We start from the raw sequence: 6,975 nt of genomic DNA, 5'->3' as shown, positions 1-6,975 counted from the left end.
CCAGGATGCGAATGAGACTGTAGGCACTATGCAGGTCCAGTTTGGTGAAGAACCGGGGCCACGGTGCTGCTCGATGGCTGACAGTGCCTATACTTTGTGGTGATGTCATTGAGTCCACGATAATCGATACAAGGGCATAAACCTCCCTCCTTCTTGGCCACAAAGAAGAAACCAGCCGACGCAGGGGAAGTGGACCTGCGGATGAAACCCTGTTGGAGTGCCCCTTGAATGTAGTCCTCATTGGCTTGGGTCTCAGCCACTAACAGAGGGTAGATGCATCTGTGCGGAGGTGTAGTACTGGAAAACAGGTCAATGGCACAGTCCCAGGTGCGATGAGGAGGCAGACAGGTCTTGGAGAATACCTCACTTAGATCCTGATATTCCTCTGGGATGTTGAGCTGGAGGGCAACCACAGGACTCTCAACCAACGTGGAACCACAGGGGACAGGATAGCAGGTCTTCCGGCATTCGGGTGACCAATCGGTGATTCTCATCCTCAACCAAGAGATGGTAGGGTTATGGCGATAGGTAGGTAGGCCGAGGATGATCTTGTGCACTGGTGATGAAGAAGGGGATGTTTTCCTGGTGATTTTCCTGGTGATTGGGCTCCATGGTGAGGTTGAGTGGTTGGGTGATGTGTGTGATGGTTCCGGATCCTAGAGGCCGACAGTCCAGACCTTGAACTGGAAAAGGAGAGGAGAGCGGGTAGGTAGTAATGTTGAGAGAGGAGGCAAGAGTCTGATCCATAAAGTTCCCCATGGCGACTGAATTCACTAAAGCTGTGGACACAGGGTATAAGGGACAGTCAGCCAGAGTGATGGGTTCTGAAAAGAGTCTAACAGGAACAGCAGTAGATGGAATACTCACTCCTGGTCCAGGGGATGTACCATCACGTGACTGTCCCTCTGCTCTAGTGGATCCCGGATTCTGAAGTAACGGACACCGCTGGCACTTGTGACCTGCCTGGCCACAGTACAGACAGAGACCCAGCTGCATCCGTCTGCATCGTTCCGCCGCGGGAAGTGACCTCTGCCTCCATGGGATAAGGCTCTGATCCCAAACACTCGCCGAAGGAGGGAGAGAAGCGATGTAGATGTCGAGGCTCCAAGACTAGGTTATCCAGACAGATGGCCATCGCAAAGAGTGCATCCAGGGTGAGGATGTCATCTCAGCAGGCCAGTTCCATCTGGACCTCCTCGTGCAGACCTCTTCTAAATAACGTACTGAGCGCTGGCTTATTTCATCCACTGGAGGCTTCTACTGTCCGGAAGGTAAGCGCATACTCAGCAGCTGTCTGATTCCCCTGTTGGAGCTGAAACAGACACTCAACAGAAATGCTCATTATAAAAATTTTGAAAACAAAACATATTTTACATAGGTTTAAAGATCAACTTCTTGTTAATCCAACCACAGTGTCAGATTTATAAAATGCTTTTCGGCGAAAGCATACCTAGCCCAGAACATAACTAGCCCAGAACATATCCCAGCAGACAAATCATTACAAACCGTAACCAGCCAAGCAGAAGCGTTACAAAACTCAGAAATAGAGATAAAATTAATCCCTTACCTTTGATGATCTTCATATGGTGGCACTCAGAAGACATTCATTTACTCAATAAATGTTAATTTTGTTCGATAAAGTCTCTTTATATCCAAAAACCTCAGGCTCAAATGCAGTCAAAACAGGCAGAAAAAAAATCTAAATTGTATCCGTAAAGTTCATAGTGTCACAGGCTGGCTCATAGCCTATGGCAAAAATGAGGGGACACGAACAACAGATATAGGCCAATCAAAAAGGTTCTTTATTATAAACCAAAACTATTAACTTTAAACAAAGAAAAGGAATGAGGTGTGAAAGTATCATAATGTAAGGTGTATGTAGGTGTACGTAAAGTGCAGGGATGCGTGAATCTGTGTGTGTGTGTGAATATGACTGAATATGAATATGACTGTTAGCTCGTTTTCTTCAGTAATCCACAGGCTCAAACACAGTCAAAACAGGCAGACAAAAAATCCAAATTGTATCCGTAAAGTTCATAGAAACATGTCAAACGATGTTTATATTCAATCCTCAGGTTGTTTTTAGCCTAAATTATCTCTAATATTTCAACCGGACAATAACATCGTCAATATAAAATGTAAACAAGAAATGCACTTTCTCGGCATTGCGCATGAAAAAGCTCTGGGTCACGGTAGGGTCCACTCATTCAGACTGGTCTTACTCCCTCATTTATAAGAATACAAACCTGAAACAATTTCTAAAGACTGTTGACATCTAGTGGAAGGCATGGGAACTGCAAATTGAGTCCTAAGTCAATGGATACTGTAATGGCATTGAATAGAAAAAAAAAGAAAAAAACTTCCTGAATGGATTTTTCTCAGGTTTTCGCCTGCTAAATCAGTTCTGTTATACTCACATGCACTATTTTAACAGTTTTGGAAACTTTAGAGTGTTTTCTATCCAAATCTATCAGTTATATGCACATCATATCTTCTGGGCCTGAGTAGCAGGCCGTTTAATTTGGGCATGCTTTTCATCCAAAATTCTGAATGCTGCCCCCTACCCTAGAGAGGTTAAACAGAGCCATGAACCCCTCATAAGACACAAACTCCTCCTCTCCCCTCTGCCAGATGGCCGTAGCCCATTCCAATGCCTGCCCAGTCAGCAGAGAAATAACGGTGGCAACCTTAGACCTCTCAGTGGTGGGAGGTCACATCTGATGTGAAATAGAGGGAGCACTGAAGGAGGAAGCCACAGCATTTGGATGGTGTCCCGTCATATTTCTCTGGGAGGGTCAGACGAGCATCACTGACTTGAGAGGATCGCTGAGTGGGCTGGTGTGCTGATTCGCTGGGTAGACTGGCTCTAGAATATCCTCTACTGTTGAGACATTGTAGTCTGCGGAGAACCTCTTCCATGGCCGTCCACAGTTGAGCCAACTGATCATGGTGTTGAAGAAGGAGGTCACCTTGTACAAAGATCATCTGGGAGATGTCCGGTTGTCCTGCTGCTTCCATATTTTGAGTTGGTATTCTGCAATGATAGGGCAGTAAGTCGGAAGCAGGTGCAACGTTTTAAACTCTCTATGGTATGTGGGACGGTAGCGTCTCAACTCGTCAACAGCCAGTGAAACTGCAGGGCCCCAAATTCAAAACAACAGAAATCCCATAATTAAAATTCCTCAAGCATACATGTATTTTACACCATTTTAAAGATACACTTGTTGTAAATCCAGCCACAGTGTCTGATTTCAAAAATGCTTTACGATGAAAGCAAACCAAACGATTATGTTAGTTCAGAGCCAAGTCACAGAAAAACACAGCCATTTTTCCAGCCAAGGAGAGGAGTCACAAAAAGCAGAAATATCAATAAAATGAATCACTAACCTTTGATGATCTTCATCAGATGACACTCATAGGACTTCATGTTACACAATACATGTTTGTTTTGTTCGGTAAAGTTCATATTTATAAAAAATATCTCAGTATACATTGGCGCGTTACCTTCAGTAGTTCCAAAACATCCGGTGATTTTGCAGAGAGCCAAATCAATTTCCAGAAATAGGCATCATAAATGTTGTTGAAAATCCAAGTGTTATACATGGAACTTTAGACAAACTTCTCCTTAATTCAACTGCTGTGTCAGATTAGTTTTTTAAAGCAAACCATGCAATAATCTGAGTACTGCGCTTAGACGACAAATCAACCCAAAGAGATATCCGCCATGTTGGAGTCAACAGAAGTCAGAAATAGCATTATAAATATTCACTTACCTTTGATGATCTTCATCAGAATGCACTCCCAGGAATCCCAGTTCAGCAATAAATGTTTGTTTTGTTCGATAATGTCCATCATTTATGTCCAAACTCCTCCTTGTTGTTCACGCGTTCAGTACACAATCTAAACTCACGACGCGCGTGCAAGTCCAGCGGAAAGTACGGACGAAAAGTCCAAAAGGTTCCATTACAGTCCGTAGAAACATGTCAAACGATGTATAGAATACATCTTTAGGATGTTTTTAACATAAATCTTCAATAATCTTCCAACCGGAGAATTCCTTTGTCTGTAAAAAAGCAATGTGAATGCGTGTGACCAGCTCGTGGCTCTCTGGCAGACCTCTGACTTATTCCCCTCTCATTCTCTCCCACCTCACAGTAGAAGCATCAAACAAAGTTCTAAAGACTGTTGAAATCTAGTGGAAGCCTCAGGACGTGCAACATGACCCCATTTCCACTGTATCTTGGATAAGCAAAGAATTGAAAACCTACAAACCTCAGATTTCCCACCTCCTGGTTGGATTTTTTTCTCAGGTTTTTCCCTGCCATATTAGTTCTGTTATACTCACAGACATCATTCAAACAGTTTTAGAAACGTAAGAGTGTTTTCTATCCATATCTACTAATAATATGTATATCCTAGGATCAGGCAGTTTACTCTGGCCTTGCTTTTCATCTGGACGTGAAAATACTGCCCCCTACCCCAAAGAAGTTAATAAAACAAAAAAAACAAGAACACGACACTAACATAAGGCTGAACGCCGATACACAAGAACAATACCAACTGGTGAATGAACCTGGGAGAGTGACATATAAGAAATTATGAAGGTAATGGAGTCCATATGAGAATTATAATGATTCACAGGTGCGTGTAATGATGAGTGCGAGGAGTGCGTAATGATGATTCCCAGACGTGGCAGACGTGGCACACAGCAAAGAAAGACCCAGCGTTACCTCTGCTGCAGAGGATAAGTTAGAGGCCAAATAAATGCTTCACAGAGTTCAAGTAACAGACACATCTCAACATCAACTGTTCAGCGAAGACTGCGTGAATCAGGCCATCATGGTTTAATTGCTGTAAAGAAACCACTACTTCAGGACACCAATAATAAGAAGAGACTTGCTTGGGCCATGAAACACGAGCAATGGACATTAGACTGGTGGAAATCTGTCCTTTCAAGGCACACTTAATGAGCATGGCTACCACAGCATTCTTCAGCGATACGCCATCCCATCTGGTTGGTGCTTAGTGGGACTATCATTTGTTTTTCAACAGGAAAATGACCCAAAACTCCACCAGGCTGTGTAAGCACTCCATCAGATGACCTGGCCTCCACAATCACCTGACCTCAACACAATTGAGATGGTTTTGGATGAGTTGGACCGCAAAGTGAAGGAAAAGCAGCCAACAAGTGCTCAGCATATGTGGGAACTCCTTCAAGACTGTTGGAAAAGCATTCCAGGTGAAGCTGGTTGAGAGAATGCCAAGAGTGTGCAAAGCTGTCATCAAGGCATAGGGTGTCTATTTTTTTAATATAAAATATAAATTATATTTGAATTTGTTTAACACTTTTTTGCTTATTACATGATTCCATGTGTTATTTCATAGTTTTATGTCTTCACTTTTATTCTACAATGTCAACAATAGTATAAATAAAGAAAAAACCTTGAATGAGTAGTTGTGTCCAAACTTTTGACTGGTACTGAATGTTTTCTCAGCAGGATCTGTTGTCTCGAAAAATTATCTACATTGACCAAAGTGATAGTTTGTATTGTTTTAATTTGTCAATGTTTGTAGCATCTCATTGTTGTTTCTTATCGTCATGATTATATATAAAGTATGATTCATAATGTCACTTTTGGCAATATACATTTCATATGCCACTTTGTATATTATTTAATTCCCTGGTTTCTATTGTATCAATCTAAGTTGAAAGTGACTTTTTCTATAAAACTGCTTTATTTCACCCACTGTTATGTGATCCCATTGTGAAAAAAATCCAGCTGTATTTTCTCATTGCAAAAACAGGCAGATAAGTCACATTGAGTTGAACCCTCCCCCTTCTCTTTCTCACAGTTCAGGGTTCGATCCGGGAGTACCATGCCAAGGATAAAGACGCCGTCATCTTACTCTTTCACAATGGGATTCTGGAACATGTCTACCCAGCTTTCTTCAAGGCCATGAGCCGCCCGGATCAAATCGGTATGACTCTAAGCATTTCCATGGCAGGCTATGTGCTGGGCGGAAGCTCCTATTTCATGCCATTGCTCTTTGGAGGAGCAGGGTCTGGTCTTATCTACTACTGCTGCTGTGAAATATATGAGAGCTACAGGCTGAGAAGGTTGACCACAAACATGGCCGGCATCCAGGCCAGCTTCCTGGACAACTCAGACAACAGCTTCTGGGTGGCGGAGGCAGAGGTAAACGGCAAGTCCAAGGTGGCTGGGGTGGTGGTGGTGGTGGGAAAGAGGAGAGGGGACGAAAGGGGAGATGGCTGGAACGGAGGGCCATTTGAAGAAGTCGACGAGATAGGCCAAGACAAGAGAGAGTTACGGCGAGGTACCCCAATTGATTGTATCGTTTGAGTGCCGCAAAACAGGCCATGGCACCCAACTGGCTCAGAAGGTTATGGAGTTCTGCAAGGACTGTGACTTCTTTCGTGTTGGCTTCTGTGTATTACAGGGATGGCATCCTCCTCCCTCATGTGGTATCATTCCTGCAGGCTCATCCTGACATGACCTTCCAGCATGACAATGCCACCAGCTATACTGCTCCTTCTGTGCGTGATTTCCTGCAAGACAGGAATGTCAGTGTTCTGCCATGGCCAGCGAAGAGCCCGGATCTCAATCGCATTGAGCACATCTGGGACCTGTTGGATTGGAGGGTGAGTGCTGGGCCATTCCCCCCAGAAATGTTCGGGGAACTTGCAGGTGCCTTGGTGGAAGAGTGGAGTAACATCTCACAGCAAGAACTGGCAAATCTGGTGCAGTCCATGAGGAGGAGATGCACTGCAGTACTTAATGCAGCTGGTGGCCACACCAGATAGACTGTTACTTTTGATTTGGACCCCCCTTTGTTCAGGGACACATTATTCCATTTATGGTAGTCACATGTCTGTGGAACTTGTTCAGTTTATATCTCAGTTGTTGAATCTTATGTTCATACAAATATTTACACATGTTAAGTTTGCTGAAAATG

The 6,975-nt window shown here is 43.6% G+C and overlaps 1 pseudogene; it reads left to right on the top strand.

Moving 5' to 3' along the window:
* Positions 1-543: 543 nt before the first annotated feature.
* Positions 544-6,510, top strand: LOC139417598 (probable N-acetyltransferase family 8 member 5; annotated as a pseudogene).
* The last annotated feature ends 465 nt before the right edge of the window (positions 6,511-6,975 follow it).

This window comes from Oncorhynchus clarkii, chromosome 9 (assembly GCF_045791955.1).
Source record: "Oncorhynchus clarkii lewisi isolate Uvic-CL-2024 chromosome 9, UVic_Ocla_1.0, whole genome shotgun sequence".
Lineage (NCBI taxonomy): Eukaryota > Metazoa > Chordata > Actinopteri > Salmoniformes > Salmonidae > Oncorhynchus > Oncorhynchus clarkii.
This window is presented reverse-complemented; position numbering and strand designations above follow the sequence as displayed.